The 20,426-nt window shown below is 41.7% G+C and overlaps 1 long non-coding RNA gene across 2 annotated transcripts in view; it reads left to right on the forward strand.

Moving 5' to 3' along the window:
- LOC106507469 overlaps positions 1 to 20,426 on the forward strand; it is a 129,116-nt gene that overhangs the window by 101,815 nt on the left and 6,875 nt on the right. For both annotated transcript variants that reach the window (XR_002341049.1, XR_002341048.1), the window contains 3 exons: positions 2,147 to 3,088; positions 4,756 to 4,950; positions 11,525 to 11,666. This is a non-coding gene — a long non-coding RNA (uncharacterized LOC106507469). The remainder of the gene's footprint in view (positions 1 to 2,146; positions 3,089 to 4,755; positions 4,951 to 11,524; positions 11,667 to 20,426) is intronic.

A 20,426-nucleotide genomic window follows, 5' to 3' on the forward strand; every position in this document is an offset into this window, starting at 1 on the left:
CCTCTTTTACCAGATTGTCATTCTTCCCTAGCAGTGGTCAAGCTTTGAACCCCCTTCTGCATCTCAGGATTCTTGCATCTGTTTGTATTGCTGGGCAGAGAAAGATTAAAACAAAAACAAAAACAAAAACAAAAACAACACACGGAGATGAAGTGGAGTCAAGAAAAGACTTGGAAACCACCTGCCCTGGGATCTCTCTTGACTTTTTATCTCCCTGTTTTCTTTAATAGCCTGGAGTGATTAAAAAAAAATTCAAATACCTTGTCCTGCAAGACTTAATATTGTGACAAATGTCTTCACCCGGGTTACACAGTAGATTCTGGTTTTCGAGCTGGCATATTTTTTCAGTCTGATAGGAGTGCCTGTGTCTCTTTTTTGCTCTACAAAAAAGAATTTTTCTATTAACTTTGGAAGCTCTTTGCCTAGTTACAGTTTTGAAGTAATTAGGTTTTTCTTCTTCTTTTTTTTTTTTTTTTTTTTTTTTGGCTGAGCTCAGTGGCAACTTGCAGAAGTTCCCTGGGCCAGGATGCAACCCGTGCTACAGCAGTGACCTGACCACAACAGTGACAATGCCAGATCCTTAGCTGCATAGGCCACCAGGGAACCCTGTGATTAGGTTTTATATACTTCTCAGCGGGAAAAGGAGACAGTGCTGCTGTCTACCTAATTATCTAGCTCTCTACCTGCACGTATGTATGTGTCTGTCTCTCTTCTAGAAAATGCTATACCTGACACACAGTAAGCACCTGATCAATGCACAGAGTGATTATCAATGATGATCACTGATGACGGAATCAACTGATAACAATAGTTATTGTTGTTAAGGAAGATAACAATCATGACACATCACCATTGTTCACACCTTTGTCCCTTGTTATCAATTGACTGATAATTCAGTACTCGAGCCTTTGGTCCCATCTGTTATTGGGGTTTTGAGATTTTGCCTTTTGGCCACCTTCGGTTTCTAATGCCTTCCTGTCCTTTGATCTTTGTCCTATCTCAGTCCCTAACTCCAGGGCTGCTCTTGTCATGAATCTCCATAAATTCCCACCTCTCCTGACTTGGATCGTCCCTGAGCTTGGTTCCTCTGCCTTGCCCTGAATTAGAACGAAAAGGAACAGACGCAAATGCCCTCTCTGCCCTGCTCCCCCATTCTTCTACCCTCTAACCCAACAAGAAGCTTTTGAGACAAACTAAAATCCCCAAACTTCAAGCAATAAAAAAAAGGCAGCCCATCCATCTGTGACAAGTATTAGGGACGGGTCCATCCGGAGTGGCTATGCAGCCATGCTTGGATGCAACAAGAGTGTTATGACAAGAGAAAGTCTAAAGCAGTCTTGCCCCATTATTCTGGCTTCTTCAACAGCTCAGAACACCAGTTCCTGGTTCACTGAGGTTATATTTCCCATCGACTTCTCTGCTGGACTCTTTTGGTCTTTTCTAGCCTGCTTCCTTGGTCATAAGGTTTACAGGTTTCAAAGAGCAAAGATGGTGTGTGTTTTAGGCTTTGACGGCACCTGCAGCTTGGACCAGCCTTTACTAGAGTATGAGTAGTGGTGGGCTCTCCCAATTCCTCTGGGCACCCTGTGCCAGGTGCTGAAGTCCACACTGTAAGTGATCAAAAGGGGAGAGAACCACTTCTATCTGATACAACGCAAGTGACTTGCATGGTCTTTGGTTCACTGGTCTTCTGTGTGCTCTGGCCTCTGCCCACTCTGCCATCTTTAGCTCTCAACACTCATCACACACACACACACACCACACCTCAATTTCTCACCCACTGCATTACACTCCAGAGACAATGAATGACTTTCAGGTCTCAGGATAAGCCTCACGTTCTCTCTTGCCTTAGGGTCTTCCTTTGCCTGGAATATTCTTCTCTTGTCTACTATGCTTTCTCACCCCATCCCCAACCTCCTTGGCCTGAAACGCCTACCCGACCTTCAAGTCTCAGTGTAGATGTTGCTTTTCCCAGAAATCCTTCTCTTTCCGCCTCCCCCCAAGACTGGTAGATGCCCACTTAGGTGTCCTGCTTTGCTCAAAGCACCACAGGGTATCTTTCGACTTCTTGGTCTCTCCCACTAGATAATAATTTCTAAGAAATGAAGAACCACATTTATAATGATATCTCCATTGTGCATTGCAGGAGACCCATAGAAATTCATGGAAGGAATGACTGAATGAATGAAAAGCTACAACCTGTACTAGGCTTATGCTGGTCCCTCCAAATTAGATCCAGCCCAGCCTGCTGAGTGCTGCCCGGAGAAGGACTGTCCAAATCAGTGCAAAAGGCACCTCTCAGCTTCCGTCAGCTTGTTCATCCAGGAGAGGCTCCATCTTCGAGGTCAGCTTACCCTCTGGAGAGAGAGGGATCCCGAATCAGAGATGAAGCACCTTACGAGAATGACGCCTGGATGGAACACAATAAGGAGAGGAAAGGGAGAGAGACAGACCTCATCACTACAAGGTTATTAGGCTTCAAGACAGCAAATTTGAGAGAATTAAGAAATCTAATCAGCCTGGTGCACTAAGAGGGAAGTTGCAAACTCCCGGGTGTGGAAGAAAGCCGGAGTATCCTGAGGGAGATCCTAATTAAAGCACCGCCGATTACAATTCCTCTGAAAAAGGAAAGTGAAAGGACCAAGAAACATCTGCTGTGGATTCATGAAGGACTGCTCAAGGATGCAGAGTGTGAGAAAAACTCTTGACAGCGCTGAAGAGGCACAGCGCCTGTTTGTTCTCCATCGGGCAAAGCTGGTGGAGATGGGGCCTGGCAATGCAGAGGCTGTGGTTTAGGATTGTTTTAGCTGATGGGGCATCGTAAAAGGGAAAGGAGACAAGACTCCCTGTGCAGCCCAGAATGGCCAAATCATCCCTGCAGTTCTCCTCGGGTTGCCTGGCAACCCCCTCTCAAGGGTTGGCTCCGGGCCCGTTCCCTGCTATATCCCTAAAAAGAAGTTTAGACCTGACTCGCGTAAGTGCTCAGATTTCCTAGATGTACCCTTGGAATTGCTGAGCTGGAAGAGAACTCAGAAGTCGTACAACCCAATCTCCCACAAATATAGAAACAGAAAGTGTAAAAGCCCAGGTAAGACTCACACAACAATTTTGTGTCATAACGAGGTCTGAATTTCCAAAGGGTGGCACAGGAAACACACACGATTGATTTGTAGAGAAAGGAGGGTTGGCTGTGGCCTGGACCCACTCAGAGCGGCCTTTCTTTGGGGATCTTCAGGGCTGGGTTAGATCCTGAAGGCAGAATTTTCAAAGGTCATCCTAAGCCGGGAGAGCCTTCTGGAAAAGTGAAGGAGGGGGCAGAGAAATGCTAAGACTGCCTGGAGGAGGCTGCTTCTTGGACAGTGGCACCCAGGGTCATCAGGGGAGCTTACTCCTTGATATAATTAATCTCCAAGTGTTCTGATAATTTGATGTTGTGTAACAAACCACCCCCAAAAGTAGTAGCCCCCAAACAACCACTGTTTTATTACACCCCATGATTTGGTTGCTCAGGAATTCAGACAGGGCTCAGTTTGATGATCCTTCTGCTCCAACAAGCAATATCAGTCATAACCAGCTAAAGCGGATGGCCTTTTTAGTGATATGAGTCCCTCAGTGCTCTGTGGGGTTTCCATGTATCACATTGCAAGTCCATTATCTTGCACAAATATATAAAGCCCGTCTCTATTCTGGAACAATGGCCATAAGATTTTTCTATGCATCGGGTAGAATCATTCACAGTATTAGCTAGTGGCTGAGCCAGGCTTCAGGGTCCAACAGAACTTGTGGGCCTGCCTGGTGCCTTGGTGGGGATGTGGCTGGAAGGATGGTCTTAGGTCACTCTCCTTTTTCAGATAGTTTCAGCACCGGCCTCTCCACATGTCTCCTCTTGCAGAGCCATCATCTGCCTTCTTCCAAAACTGCTCAGGGCTACGAGACAGGGTTTTAAGACAGCCAAGCAGAAGCAGTAGGGTTTCTTAGGCCACAGCTTCAGGAGCTCCAGACCTAGTAGGCAGCCAAGTCCTAAGATGTGTATAGATTTAAGGGGAGGGGTATTAGACCACACCTGTCAAGCATTCATTTACCCTGTCAATGTTTATAGAGCCCTGATCCTATGCCAAGGCTTGGCCAGCTGGCACTGGGGGTTGCAAAAGGGAATCCCTCATGCTCCTAAGCTGGAGAAGTTTATAGTCTGGTAATGGAGGCAGATGTACATACTCTAGTCTCTAGTAGGATACAGACTAGAAGAGGCAGGCAAAAGGGCATAGAAAAAAGCAGCTGACTTTGGAGGGTGGCCGACGATGGCCTACCTGTCTGATCCTGCCTGCTACCTGTTTTTATAAATCTTATTGGAGCACAGCCACGCTGTTATTCACATAGAGTCTGCTTTTGCACTGCAGCAGCAGGGTTGAGGAGTTGCAGCAGAAACCATACGATCGGCCAAGCCTAAAGCTATTTACTCCCTCGTCTTTAACAGAAAAAAGTTGCTGACTCCTGAGCTCCTTTAATAAGTGTGGCTGAATGCCAGGAACCATTGGTTCAAATTTGGGGCAGTTGTTCAGAATTCTTTCTTTTCCAGGGTGTTGGGATAGCAATCCTTGATTTTCTGTTTTACTTCCCTTTCAGGTATAATTGACTTTCCTTGTTTTTGTGTATGTATTTACTTCTCCATTTTTTTTTTAAAGTGAAGGCAGTAACTTTATTTTTTATACTTTAATTAATTAATTTTTCTTTTTTTTTTTTCTTTTGGCTTTTTAGAGCCACACCCATGGAGGTGTAGCTGAAGGCCTATGCCATCGCCACAGCAACGCTGGATCTGAGCTGCATCTGCAGTCGATGCCTCAGCTTGTGAAAACATGGGATCCTAAACCCACTGGACGAGGGCGAGGATTGAACCTTCATCCTCATGGACACTAGTTGGGTTCTTAATCTGCTGAGCCACAGTGAGAACTGGTATATTTTTTTCTTTTAAATGTGTCCAATAGTTTCTTTTTCAAATACATTTTATTGACTTATAGTTGGCTTACAAAATTATGTTATTTTCACGTGTGCCGCAACCTAATTCAGTTATACATATTTGTTCCTTTTCAGATTCTTTTTCCATATAGGTTATCACAGAGTATTGAGTAGATTATCCTGTGCTATACTGTAGGTCTGTGTTACCTATCTATTTTATGCATACTAGTGTGTATATGTTTTATATTATGTATATTATATAAAATTTTATTTACGCCAGACCCTCTCTATGCAAATTTTATATTAGATCTTGCTTGTGAAGAACTTACAGTCAGGTAGGGGAAAAATCAAGCATAAAAACAACTAAAATACAAGGCAAAAAAACCCCACAAACCTAGGTAGGCATGTGGAAAAGCAATAAGGTTGCGATTAACTGTGTGCCAAGCTTTGTTTATCTATTATTCATTTAAATGCCACAAAGATCTCATGAGATAGGCACTAATAGACCATTTTATAAATATGAAACTAAGGTTTGGAGAAATAAAATAATCTGCCTAACTAAGGTTAACCCATGGGTGGTAGACCTGAAATTTAATTAAAGATTTATCATTCAGTCTATTTACTGAGGTTTTATTTGTTTTTTATTGCTGTGTTTTTCACTTCCACAATTTATATTTGGGTCTTTTTCAAATCTATTGATACTTTTTTGGTAGTCGTTATATTATTGACTTTCTTTCTTCCTTTGTCTTTTTGAATTTTTTTTTTTTTTTTTTGTCTTTTCAGGGCCGCACCTGGAGCATATGGAAGTTCCCAGGTTAGGGGTTGAATCAGAGCAACAGTTGCAGGCCTACACCGCAGCTCACAGCAACACCAGATCCTTAACCCACTGAGTGGGGCCAGGAATCAAACCCGCATCCTCATGGATACTAGTTGGCTTCGCTACCACTGAGCCACAATGAGAACTCCTCTTTGAATATTTTAAAGATATTTAAGTTGAAAGGTCCATCCCCAGTCTGGGCTTGACACCAAAATATCAGACTGTTGGATACACTGTAGCATACCGGGTGCTAGAAAGATGGCATAACTTCAGTAACCCTGAGTTCCGTGTTCACAGAATAGGCTGTTATTATTATCATCATCATCATCCGTGGTTCTTGGGGCATGACTGACATTTGCTGACTCTCATTGACCTTTAATCCGTATGTAGTTTATAGTTTTTAAGTACAAGCTCATCTTTTTTTGATTTTTTTCTTGTACTGGTTGCACCCATGGCATATGTTGGTTCCCAGGCCGGGGATCAAATCTGAGGTACTGCTGCAATCGGTGCCATAGCTGTGGCAATGCCAGATCCCTCAACCCACTGAGTTGGGCTGGGGATTGAATCCCATGTCTCCCCAGTGACCCGAAGCACTGTAACTGGATTCTTAACCCACTGTGCCATGGTGGGAACTCCACAAGCTCATCTTTAGTTGTAGCAAGTTTCCTACGTTTAATTCTGTGTGTCCTGACTTACGGAGACAACTTCCTCCAGCTCTGGCGATCCACACATTTCATTGCTCCTTTTCCAAGCAGTGGAAGGGAATACAGATAAGATGTATATATTTTTTTGGTGTCATGACTCAGATTTTTGTTTATAATTTCTATGTTTCTACCAATTTTATCTCCTTTTGTGCCATCTTGCCAGTTGAGATCTTTCATATTGTATATATATATTTTTTACTATCCTTGAAGTCTTAAATGTAAGTATTTCTATCCTTTTGGTCGTTAGATGTTTAAACATGTATGTTTAATTTAAAATAACCTAAAATTTATCTTTATTATCTTCCCAAACAATAAAAGGATCATAGAATACTTTTTTGCTACTTACTCTTCAATAATAAAAATGATGCCTCTTTTAGTTACTTTTTGACCTCACACATGACATCATTTTATTGTTTGTACTTTTCTAAATTGTTTCGATAAACCTGTGTTAACTTTTCCTACATTTACTAATTTTCTCTCACCATCCCTCCTTCTATGTTAATCCTTTTTGGAGGCTCGCTCTTTTTTTTTTTTTTCCTGAGTACATACTTTACGAAGGTCACTTGGTAGTAAACACTACTTTTCTTCATCTGAAAATGTCTTTATTTCACTTTTTCTTAAAAGATGTTTCTCTGGAAACATATATTCTAGATTGACAATGCTTTTCTTTTACTTCTTTTGCTATTTTTCAGTCATCTTCTGGCTTTTGTGTTGGTGCATGAGAAGTCATCTCTCAGTCTGTGGCCCCTTTGACAGTAGTTTTTATTTTTATCTTCTGGGATTTATTAGATTTCCTGAACCTAATGGAATCGTGCCTTTCAGTGACTCTGATAATTTTTCAGAGAGTAATTTTCCTAAATTTGGCTTTTGTCTCTTTAGCCTTTCTCTTGTCTCCTGTGACTGCCAATTGATTAGTTACTAGACCTTCTTGCTCCATTTTCTATGACTCTTTTTTTTTTTCTTCTCATATTTCCTAACTTTCTGTCTTTTCTGACTGCCATCTTGGTAAATAATTAAATCTATCTTTGGTTTCACAAAGACTCCTCTCCTCTACATAACCTGCCATATAATCTCCTCATGTGGTTTCTAATTATTATTTATTCACTTATTATTTCTAAAAGTTCCATTTTCAGAAAATTTCCTGGTCAATTTTGATAGGTTTTTTTGGGTGTGAGTGTGGTCTTTTGTCATACGTCTAATACCCTCTTTTATTTCTTTAAATATTTTGCAAATACATTTAAATTTTTCATGTTAATTCTAATACTGAGAGTCTTTTTGAGTCTAGTTTGACAATTTTGCATTTCGTTGCTGTTCATGTTTTAAATTTTAATCTTAATGACTTGTTTCTACATATTATGTAATTTATAACTGTGAGTACATATTCTTTGCAACATCACTCCTCAGGGGCCTGAGTTTAAATTGCGTTCCTCAAAAGAGGATTTTTTGTTTGGCCAGGACCCTAGGGCACTACTGCATCATTGGACTACTCACAGCTCATCTTTGTTTTGTGATATTTTGGGGACTATATATCACATATGAATTCTGGACCCGAATGGAGAGCGATTATGAGCAGAGAGTCTTGGGGAGGCTTTAATCTGCTCTACCCAGAGATAAGCAAATATCCCAACCTTGCCTTCTGGACAGCAAGGTTTTAATTTTTTTTTAACATTTTTAATATTTTTCTTGAATCACTTTGAGACTCTTCTCTTTACATAGAGTTCCTGATTCAGCTTTCACTCTGTGCAAGTCCTGGGTTTTGCTACTGTCCCCTGAGTGGGTGCATGATCTGTGAAAACCTAAGTTTTTGGTCACTAGAAATCGAAAGTCCCAGGGAAAATAATAATTTCTCTTCCAGATCATATTTCTTTATTTTCCTATCATTTTTAACCTCTGGAGAATTTTCATTTTTAAAGACTACTTAGAGTTTTTATGAATTCTGTGACAGGAAGGTTGCTCTGGTTACCTAGGAACAGAGGTCTCCATTCCTGTTCCTGGATGCGTATCAAAACTCTAGTCAGGAGTTCCCTCGTGGCGCAGTGGTTAACGAATCCAACTAGGAACCACGAGGTTGCGGGTTCGGTCCCTGCCCTTGCTCAGTGGGTTAAGGATCCGGCGTTGCCGTGAGCTGTGGTGCAGGTTGCAGACGCGGCTCGGATCCTGTGTTGCTGTGGTTCTGGAGTAGGCTGGCAGCTACAGCTCCGATTCAACCCCTAGCCTGGGAACCTCCACATGCCGCGGGAGCGGCCCAAGAAATAGCAAAAAGACAAAAAACAAAACAAAACAAAACAAAACTCTAGTCACAGCTCTTTGCTTTCCATTTGCTTTCTGTGGCACCTGAGAATCACCCCTGTTGTTTTAAAATGCGACAGCATTTAAATTTTTGTTGTTGTTACTTTTATCCAAGAATTCTGCATGAGAAGCAGGGAAGCACGGTAGTTAAGCGCATGGTCTTTCCCATGTGACTCTGAGGATGCCCCGGCTCCACCATTCTCTACTATACCAACTTGGAAACGATATTTAAACCCTCTGTGCCCTAGATCTCCTCATGGATAACACAGATGTAACAATTGAGCTTAAATCACAGCGTTTCTTTGGGGATTGATGAGTCAATGTATAAAAAACACACAGAACATTCCCTGGCATATGGTCTGTGCTGGCTAAGTGTTAACTAGTATCAACGGGTTATATTTAGACTAGGAGGGAATCTTCCTGCTTCAGCCCAGGTTTTCCTAAACAGGTCTAACGTCTTCCAAAGTCCATGTTCTTTCCATTACATCATGAGGTCCACCCAGAGATAGGAAAGCAACTGAATGAGCCTATCAAGATCCGACAGAGAACTGCTTGCTGTATGTGCGATATAAGGTTCAAGCTTGGCTGTGAAATAATAAAGCAAAATGCTGCTTCATTTAATCAGGGAAATAAAAGCTAAAGCATGGGGCCGGGTAGATTTGAATATCTTTTTGCAATGTACTCCTTACTCCACCTCTGTAGCAGGATGGATCTGCAGGTAGGTGTTAATTGGCCTATAAATTTAGGTTAGAGGGAGGGCAGAACCTCAGCAGCCCAGTCCATGTGTCCTGGTATCCTTGGCAAAGACTCACAAGTGTCTCACATATCATCATACCTCACCAAGTACTTGGCAATCAAATAGTCAAACCATTTGAGCATCCCTCTCTTTTCTAGGGACCAGATGGATTTTTTTTTCTATATTCTGATTCTGTATTAACTAGAAGAACACAGGCATATGGAGACAAACTATCTTGTGAAATTCACCTGAGGATGGAGAAAACTCTGTCACTCAGTCTCCTCTGTGGTCACCCTATAGGACACCTAAACTGAGAAGAGGTGAACAGCAAGGTATCCAGTTGAGAGATGATCTCTTATTGAATGCCACTAGGGAAGCTTGGGGCAATGCTCTATTTTATTTATTTATTTTTTTATTTATTTCCTCTTTTGAAGCCCATACCCGTGGCATATGGAGGTTCCCAGGCTAGGGATTGAATTGGAGATGCAGCAGCCAGCCTGCACCACAGCCACAGCAACTCAGGATCCGAGCTGTGTCTGTGACCTACGCCACAGTTCACAGCCATGCTGGATCCTTAACCCACTGAGTGAAGCCAGGGATCAAACCTGCATTGTCAGGGATACTAGTCGGGCTCTTTAACCCCTGAGCCATGATGGGAACTCCTCTATTTTAGATTTTGAATTAATTAGCTGGAAGAGAGATTCGGGAGTGCTCTAGGGACTTGCAGGTGTATCCCCCCCTGCCCCAGGAGAGAAGGCAAATGTCACAGAGGAGGAAGGGAGCAAAAGGGGCTGGAGCTTTGGGTGGGTGGGACTGACAGAAATTTAGTGAGAAGTGAGGCAGCTGCCTTTTACCAGCTAAAGTCAACGTGCTGCCCTTAATGGATGAGCACTCAATGGAGTAGAGTCTTGTTTCTTTAAGACATCTGGTTTACCAGTTGGTCCCAGACCTCCACACTGTCTCCATGGTACCTGCCTGCATCACTCATACTCAAAACAGCAGCCTGCAGTGCTTATGAGTGAGGTCTCTGGGGTCAGACGGATGGTCAAATTTCAGGAATATAATTTTGAATAAGTTATAACCTCTGCAATGGTCTTGTCTATGCCGTGGTCATGATCAGGACCAGGATGAGGCTAAGGTGAGTGAGAAGCCTGGAGTATAAGATTTAAGGAGGAACCTACTTTCTAGGTTATGTCAATGCAGGGAAGCCATTAGCTCAGCCCTGAGGATAAGTGCCTCCTTAAAATTTTAGCCCTAGGCACCTAACTTCTTCACCTAGCCTTCTGGCCCTGGTGCTGATCATATCTATATCATAGGGTTGATTTAAGAATTATGTAAAATCATGCACAGAAAGTTAATTCAAAGCATGTTGGTTACACGGGACTGTGAATATTCAGATAACAAGATATTGCTTCCTCCTTTTCTCATCTCCAACAGGCCCGTCTCACCAGGCTATGGAAAGGTGATCCAAGGAATCTGTTAGAAATTTCAAATCTTTTGAAGGGGGAAAAAAGCATCGTGTTAGAAAGAACACGCATGCAAAAATAAAACAAAAAAATTAAGGCGTTCCCATTGTGACTCAGCAGTTAACAAACCTGATTAGCATTCATGAGGACACGGGTTTGATCCCTGGCTTCGCTCCAGGGTTGAGGATCTGGCATTGCCGTGAGCTGTGGTGTGGGTCACAGACACAGCTCAGACCCCATGTTGCCGTGACTGTGGCATAGGCCGGTGGCCACAGCTCTGATTGGATCTCTAGCCTGGGAACCTCCATAAGCTGAGTGTGCGGCCCTAAAAAAGACAAAAAGATTAAAATAAAATAAAATAAAATAAAAAAGTAAGAACAGAGTCTTCCCCCCCCCCCCGAAAGTAACAATGAAAACAGGCTCACAGTGTGGGCCCTCTGGATAGCTGATGTTTTAAACAATACTGTGCATTGTTGACTATAGAAATGGGACATTTTATTATATGTCTTTGAATAGTAGTAACTCACTCAGTTGCCATTCCCCTTCTTCTTCCTTCTAGAAGAGACCCTATCTCACAACGGAAGCCGATAATGATGAGTGCTCACTTCTTCAAATTCTCTTGTATTTATGGCAAGAGCAAATGAACCCCTTTAAGGATTTTCCTCCCTAATGAAGAGAGATGCCTCAGTGTCACACAGCTGGTAAGTGGCCCCAAGCTCTGCTTGTTAAACATCCTATCTGTTAAAATCATAGCATCGCTCTGTGGAAAAATGGAATTGCAGAACTGGAAGCTAATTTAGAAATTAAGCACTCATGTTGAGAAATCAAGATGGACTCAGAGCTTCTTTTTCTTTATGTTTTTGTGTTTTATTCTTCCACTCCAGTTTTGAATGCCTCTTAAGAGACAACTTTTGTCTTACTGTAATTGATCAGGATAGGCATTCTGACAGCTGGTAATTGTCATGGCAATATCTACAGGGACCAACCAGATCTGGAGCCACCAGGGAGGATGGGTGAAGCGTGGGAACCAAGATGGAAGGAGTTGAGCCAACTGTGGGCCTGCCCAAGTCTTTTCTTTTATTCTCTTTGAATGTGAGGTGAAGGGTCGATGCTGTTGCCATATTGTGAACAATGAGGAAGACCATGTGGGCCTTGAATGATGTATTTGTTCTCAGCCAAAAAATGGTTGAGGTATAAAGATAGGCTAAGAACCCTTATCTATAGAAGCCATGTCCTGAGTTCTTTCTCCTCCCCGCCATGCCACAGGGACAATTGTGATGTGAGCCATGGCAATCCAGAAGGTGGAACAGGCACATGGCAGGGAAAAAGTTGATCTGGGATGGAACGTCCTGATTCACTTGATTTAAATGGTGTCATGTCAGGGAGTCATGAGGAGCAAGTGAGGAAGGTGGGAAGTGGGCCCTGGGAAGAGCTCAGACTTGGGGGCAGAGCCAATAGGCATCCATGCTGGGCATCTGAGCAGAGGAATGACACCCAGCTATGAGGACTATGGAGGATCTCTGCAGGAAAAGTCTGGAGTCTGGCAGGTCAGCTGGCAGGTGACTGAGCCCCAAAGCCCCAGCCGAGATGGACAAGAGGAAGAAGAGGTGACTGACTGTCAGAGACTGGGGATGGGGTCTCTGTGCAGTTGGTACATGGCACATGCTCTGCCTTCGATCAAGGGCAAAAGAGACCTAGTGCCCTTTGGCCATGCATGCAAACCTCCCCCGCATAGCCCAAAGTGATTTGGCACCTGCTAATGAGGTTTTCTGGAGGGCTCTTCAAGAGCATTACAAAGCAGTTTTTGCAAACCCAGTATTGGTTTTTAAGGAGTTAGCAGGGGTAAGCCCTCACTGCTCAGTGTTAACCAAAGCAAGTGATGAGTTGCCATTCAGAAAACAGAGGGAGGCAGTGGTAATCGCTCAGGTCCCCCGGTGGGGATGGCAGGTGGGGGGGGGAGGCGTGGAGGGGGGAGCTTCCAAATCAATTCTATCTCATTTATGTCCCTTTGAGTCACAAAGTGGTTTTTGAACACCCTCTCCCTTACTGGAACTGTGCTAATCATTCAAGAGTAATACTGTATTGATAAGAGTAAGAACAATGATAATTATGATAGTAGAAATCTATTGATGCCTTGGGGCAGCCAAAAAAGGGGAAAAAAAGAAATTTATTGAGCAAGTACTATAGATTAAGAAGTGTGCTAAGGAGCAAGTACTATAGATTAAGAACTGTGTTAAGTACTTTTTAAGTTTTTTTTTCATTTTTTAAAGTTATATTGAAGTATAGTTGATTTATAATGTTGTGATAATTTCTGCTGTAAAACAAAAGTGACCCAGTTATACATATACACACATCCATTCTTTTTCAGATTCTTTCCCCCTATAGGCTATCACCGAATATTGAGTAGAGTTCCCTGTACTATTCAGCAGGTCCTTGTTGACCATCCATTCCATAAACAATTGTGTGCCAATGCCAATTCCAAATCTCTAATCTAAGGACTTTAAATAAACATACAACTTTCTCTCTAATCCTGTAAAGTAAGAATTAACAACCCCATTTCATATGTGAGAATTTTGAGACTGAGCAAAGTTGAGATCCTTCAAATTGTGAGAAATTGGTCAAATTAAACAACTAGTTAGACAAAGAGTGGGATGCAAACTCAGGTATCATGCTAGTTACTCTAACCAGCACTCATTTTATTCTCCTGTATTATAGACCACACAAATATTGATCTCACAGATTTGTTGTGGGAATTCAACCACCCGATAGGCATAAAATATTTAGCAGAATGCCTGACACATATCGCATGCTCCATAACAGCCTCATCCAGGTGTTTTGTTCATAAATTTTTCCTTGGTATGTAGAACATTGCCTGGTACAAAATAAGCAATTAATAGTATTTTGAGGGATTTCCCGTTGTGGCTCAGTGGGTTAGGAACCCAACACCATCTCCATGATAATGCATGTTCCATCCCTGGCCTCGCTTGGTAACCCACTGAGCAAGGCCAGGGATCGAACCCACAACCTCATGGTTCCTAGTCAGATTTGTTAACCACTGAGCCACCATGGGAACTCTTGTATGTCACTTTTGAATCCCCTGAGCTTCATCTCATATGTTCCTTGAGCTCACCTGCATGCTTGTCTTTAATTCTTCCTGGCGTGCCCATCCTCCTCTACCTATGTTGGTCACAACTTTTGCACTTGTTTCGAAAAAGAAAACAACAACAATATTCTTCCATCCTGAAGTTATATTTCTCTTCCCCGCTGTAAGTCATCACCTGCTTTTTCCTCATCTTCTCATCAATAATTCTGTTATAACACTGATCTTATTCTGCCTTTTATTACACAATTAGATATCTCTTGTTTTTGTTTTTTACTCACTTGGGGCCCTTTAGGGCAAGATGATTCTTTTTATCTTGGTTTCTCCTGTGACTCCTACCACAGTGCTTTGGCCATAGCACAGAATCAGTGACACTTGTGAAGTGGAAATAAGAAATAAGCAGGGTGTGTTTCTCTCCATCTATTACCTCCAAACTGGTCTTTAGCGATTCCTATCATCTGTAGAGCCAAAGATTTCATAAAATTTAAAGAAGGATCTAAAAAGACTCTTGGGCAAAAAGAAATGTATGTGAAGGGTGGGAAAACCTGAATGCAGTGCATCAACAGGGCACTAGTTGAATAACCTTTTGTATATCCACCTGGCTGTAACAAGGAGCATGTTTCTAAACAGCAATGGAGTAATCTCAGAATATATTGTTTTTTCATTGTCTTTTTTGTTGTTGTTGGTTTTGTTGCTTTTTTTGTTTGTTTGTTTGTTTTGGCTGTGCCTGTGGTATGCAGAAGTTCCTAGGCCAGGGATCACACCTGAGCCATAGCACTGATAATGCTGAGTCCTTAACCATGAGGCCATCAGGAATATATTCTGGACTAAAGCAAGTAAATTAAGTAAATTGAAAAAAAAGCAAACGAACGGGGAAAGGGGAGAGAGTAGGATGGATTGGGAGCTTGGGGTTAATAGTGAAGACTGTTGCCTTTGGAATGGATTAGCAATGAGATCCTGCTGTGTAGCACTGGGAACTATGTCTAGTCCCTTGTGATGGAGCAGGATAATGTGAGCAAAAAGAATGTATACATGTATGTGTAACTGGGTCACCATGCTATACAGCAGAAAATTGACAGAGCACTGTAAACCAGCTATAATGAAAAAAAAATCATTATATAAAAAAAGAAAAGAAAAAATGTGTAATTGAAGAAAATAAGAGGAAAGGTATAAATTATATATGTCTATATATGGGCATATTTATAATAGTGCTGGGAAGTTAAATCAAAAACACAAATTAAAAATGCTGCACAGACCTATAAGGGCAGTGAAGAAACAAGATGAGTGTCATGGCGGGAGGGGAGTTAAATATTTCTGAATATACCCTGCTTTGTAGACTCAACTCTGGAACCAGAGACATTTTACATAATTAAAAGCAAAATCAAATTTAGATGATAGCCATCTCTAAAAATTGAAAGCAAAGTGAAAGAAATGAATCGAACCGTGTGTTCAATAATAAAACAGAGAAGAATTATTTCAAGTGACTTCAAAACACAATAATTTGACTATATCTCTAGTGACATATACTCCACGGATAAAAATATCTATTAAATACACCTAAGTATCTGCAGTCATTCCACTGTTGGCGTGGAATTGGTATGGTTATTCTGAGGCTTCTGTGTGTCCATCATGGGATAAATTTAATGAATGCTTATGTTGGTGTCTTGAGAACTAGAATGATTAGTGTGGGGGAAAAGACATAAAGGCGTGTGATTGAAGAGAGTAAGTAAAACTCCTTAGTCGTGAATTTAATGTTGAAGTTTGAGTATGACTCATAATGAGTTTTCTCAAGTGAAAAAGGAACCAAAAACCTTATTTTCTAGCTTGGTCCACTGAAAAAAAAGTACTAGGTTCACATCTTCCGAATCTAATCATCTGTCGATGGACATTTGGGTTGTTTCCATGTCCTGGCTATTGTGAATAGTGCTGCAATGAACATGCGGGTGCATGTGTCTCTTTTAAGTAGAGGAAGATGTGGTATATATACACAATGGAATACTACTCAGCCATAAAAAAGGATGACATAATGCCATTTGCAGCAACATGGATGGAACTAGAGAATCTCATCCTGAGTGAAATGAGCCAGAAATACAAAGACAAATACCATATGATATCACTTATAACTGGAATCTAATATCCAGCACAAATGAACATCTCCTCAGAAAAGAAAATCATGGACTTGGAGAAGAGACTTGTGGTTGCCTGATGGGAGGGGGAGGGAGTGGGAGGGATTGGGAGCTTGGGCTTATCAGACACAACCTAGAATAGATTTACAAGGAGATCCTGCTGAGTAGCATTGAGAACTTTGTCTAGATACTCATGTTGCAACAGAAGAAAGGGTGGGGGGAAAACTGTAATTGTAATGTATACATGTAAGGATAACCTGACCCCCTTGCTATACAGTGGGAAAATTAAAAAAAAAAAAGTACTAGGTTCAATGATCAACACTGTAGCAGTGAGCCGCCCCTGCTACCCTCACTGTGGTCCCCAAATTCCACTTCCAAATAAAAGAAACCAGGGCTCTCTGTAGAAATGTCTGACTCCAGATCTCGAACAGACAAAATAACCAGCCTGGAACCATCTTCCTAGAACCCAAAAAGCTGTTATAACTTAATGGGAATACATCCAAAAGACTTGGAAGCCAACTTTCCTGAGACATCTGTTGGCAAAAAGAGAGAATAATAACTACAAAATATATTTAACTCTGTGTTTGTCAAGATACTTAAGCCCAAACAAGATTTTTATTTCTGGCTATAATGGAATAACCAGAGCTCATCTAACCCTCCTGCTGGAAGTAGCTAGAGAACTGGACAAAATGTATAGGAGAAGAATCCCCGCTTTCAGACATTGGATAAGAGAGAGTGCAGAGTCTGATTCCTGAGTGATGTTGAGCCCAGTGAGTGCCCTGGATTCCTTGATAGAGGCCCTCCTTAGACCCTTACGCAGGGAGGGGGAGCTCAGGGAAAACAAAGTTGAGAAAACAAAGATCAGAATTTGAGGAACTGAACGGCTATAATTTGCAGGGCAGAGAACCAGAGAGGAGAATGCTAAAAGAAGAGAAAGCTCCAGTTCCATCCATGCGGCTGCAAATAGCATTATTTTGGAACTAGAGACTCTCATACTAAGTGAAGTAAGTCAGAAAGAGAAAGATAAATACCATATGATATCTCTGATATATGGAATCTAATATATAGCACAAATAAACTGTTCCACAGGAAAAACAAACAAACAAACAAACTCATGGACTTGGAGAAGAGACTTGTGGTTGCCAAGGAGGAGAGGGAGGGAGTAGGGTGGACTGGTTATCTGGGGTTAATAGATGCAAACTATTAACTCTGGAATGGATAAGCAATGAGGTCCTGCTGTATGGCACTGGGAACTATATCTAGTCACTTATAATGGAGCATGATGGAGGATAATGTGAGAAAAAGATTGTATGCATGTATGTGTGATGGGGTCACTTTGCTGTACAGTACAAGATGGACAGAACACTGTAGACCAACTATAATGGAAAAAATAAAGATCATTTAAAAAAAAAGAGAAAGCTCCAGACATCTGAACATGGGTTTTCTTGAATCTGTTGATGAATACTAAATCACCAATACATTACACACATCCATAGAGTATAATTGCAAGGTTGAGCAAAGAACGACCAGGGAACTCTAAGTTAAATAATTCCCAGATCCAAGACAGGGCTGGAGGCATTAGAGTTCTGACCTGTTTGAGTGGAGATTCCTTGTTGAACATCAGGTGTGGGTAGACATGCCAGAGGAGTCACGCTTTAGTAGTAGGAATAAAGTAGCCTGGATAAAATTCTACTGTAAACACAACCTAATGAAGTTTCAAAACAGACCTCAAAAAGAAGAGGAAACCATCCAGTAACTTAAATGCTTAGGAGAACAAAGCCCAGCACTCTTTGAAGGAAGGTTACAGGTGGCTTCATAGCTGCACATATGCCAAGAGTTAGCAAATTACACACTTTAAACATGTGCCATTTCTTGCGCATTTATACCTCAATAACACTATAGATTTGAGCAGATATACCCCTCAAAGGAAGATGAGTGCATTGCCAACAATCACGTGAAAAGATACTCAAACATTGGAGATGAGGAAAGGAAAATTAATACCATGATGAGACATCACCATGATGAGAATGCCTGAAATCGGAAAAATTGATCCTACAATATGCTGGCAGGGATGTGATCAACTGGAAATGATACATTGATGATGAGAATATAAAATGGTACAATCACTTAAAAAATTGTTTGATGGCTTCTTAAAGTATTTAGCGTATACTTACCACACCACCCAGCCATACCACTCCCACACATTTTCCCCAAGAGAAAGGAAAACAGATGTCCCCACAAAGACTTATAAATGACTTTTACGGAAAGCTTTATTCATAATAGCTCAAAACTGGAAACAGCCCAACTGTCCATCACCAGAGGACTAGATATAGAAATTATTCAGTCTTCTTACAGTGGCCAAACTACCGATATGGCCACTGATGTGGATAAATCTCAAGCACATTTGGCTGAGCAAAAAAATGACACAAAGTGCACATCTGGTCTATGGGGATAGAAAGCAGGTTTCTGCTGGCCTGGGGACAGGTGTTGGGGTCGACTGACTGAACATCCCGTTGGCAAAACTTTAAAATATATTCAGAACCTAATCCTTTCTCACCACCAACCCTGCCACATTCTGATCCGTTATCTCTCTTCTGGGCTGTGTGCAGAGCTTCCTAACTGGTCTTCCTGGTTCCGCTCTGACTCTGCTTCAGCTTATTCTGTCTGCAGAAGATAGTGAGTCTATTAATGGAAGTCACCCCCTCTGTTCAAGACTCGGCAACGGCTCCTCCTGTCGCTCAAAGTGAAAGCTCAACTTTGTGTAAAACTACAGGGCTCAGGGTAACCTGGATCCCCTTGATTCTCTGAATGCATCTTCTGCTCCTCTCCTGGCTCACCCTGCTCCAACCACCCTGCTCTCCTTCAGCATCCCTGAACATGCCAGGCACACTCCCATCTCAGAGCCTTTGCCCTGACGGTCCCGTAGACCTGGGATGCTCTTCCCTCCAGATGTCCCCATAGGATGCGCTCTCATCTCTCATAAGTATCCTCAAGCGCCATTGCATTTATTGCCCAAGGCTGCCATAACACAGACCTACAGAAGGTTCTCTCCTCTTTCTGGAGCTGAGGACTCCAAAATCAAGTGGGTATGAGTTCAGCCACATGCTGTGAGTTAAGGATTGGACACCACATGCCATGATGTGGCCATAAAAAAAAAATGCTTATTTATCAAATGCTTATTTATTGAGCTAAGGAAAAAACAATGAACAAAAAAGACAAAATCCATCTGAAAGAGAATGGATGTGTGTACATGTATAACTGAATCACTTTGTTGTACACAGAAATTATCCCAGCATTGTAAACCAACTATACTTCAATACAACTTCTAAAAAAATGAAAAAAAGAAACAAAATCCCCTACCTTTATGGAGCTCATATCAGCGGAAGAAGGTAGAAATCTTTTTTAAGTGAGCAAAATATATAATATGTGTCATGCTAATAGATATTAAGGAAACAAGAAATAGTGACGGGCTTGTTGGGAAAAGGGCTGCAATTTAATTTAATTTAATTTGTCTTTTTATGGCCACACCATGGCATATGGAAATTCCCGGGCCAGGGATCAAATCCAAGCCACAGCTGAGACTATGCCTCAGCTGTGTCAATGTCCAATCCTTAACCCACAGCAGGTGGTTAAACTCATACCCCTGCAGTGACCTGACCCATTGCAGTCAGATCATTAACCCACTGCACCACAACAGGAACTCCCAATAAATGATTTTTGAATAAACAAGGGAATGTTGTGGAAAGTTAGGTATTTTGGCCATGACGGACAATTTAATTTTTCCTGACTCTTTGCAGATTCATATGGACCTAGGCACATTTTTTCTGACCTGAGAAGCAACTTTGGTATAAACCTAAGAGTCTCCACAAATAGCCAAAATCACCTTAATATACTTTCTTCCTCCAGGTCAGTGTGGTTTGGTTCCTGCCTAACTACTATTCTTGTTCCCAATTCATTTTCCCCAAGACGTTCAGTTATCACAGGGGGACTCGTGGCATCTATTTCATGAAAGGAACTAGACAATCATCACTGAGGCAAGAGGAGGAAAGGGGTTTCATTATATCCTCTTTCCGATCAATATCACTGGCTCTCCTTGCAAAGAGAAAAAGCCCTAGTTCTTTTGAGTCTTGTCTACCTTTATTTCCACTCTCATCACCACCCCAATTCTTCCACACCAACACTATTTGCAATCTCTTGGTGGAAAAAACCAATTTACTCGCATGTGACTGGATTCT

Source organism: Sus scrofa, unplaced genomic scaffold (genome assembly GCF_000003025.6).
Source record: "Sus scrofa isolate TJ Tabasco breed Duroc unplaced genomic scaffold, Sscrofa11.1 Contig1878, whole genome shotgun sequence".
Lineage (NCBI taxonomy): Eukaryota > Metazoa > Chordata > Mammalia > Artiodactyla > Suidae > Sus > Sus scrofa.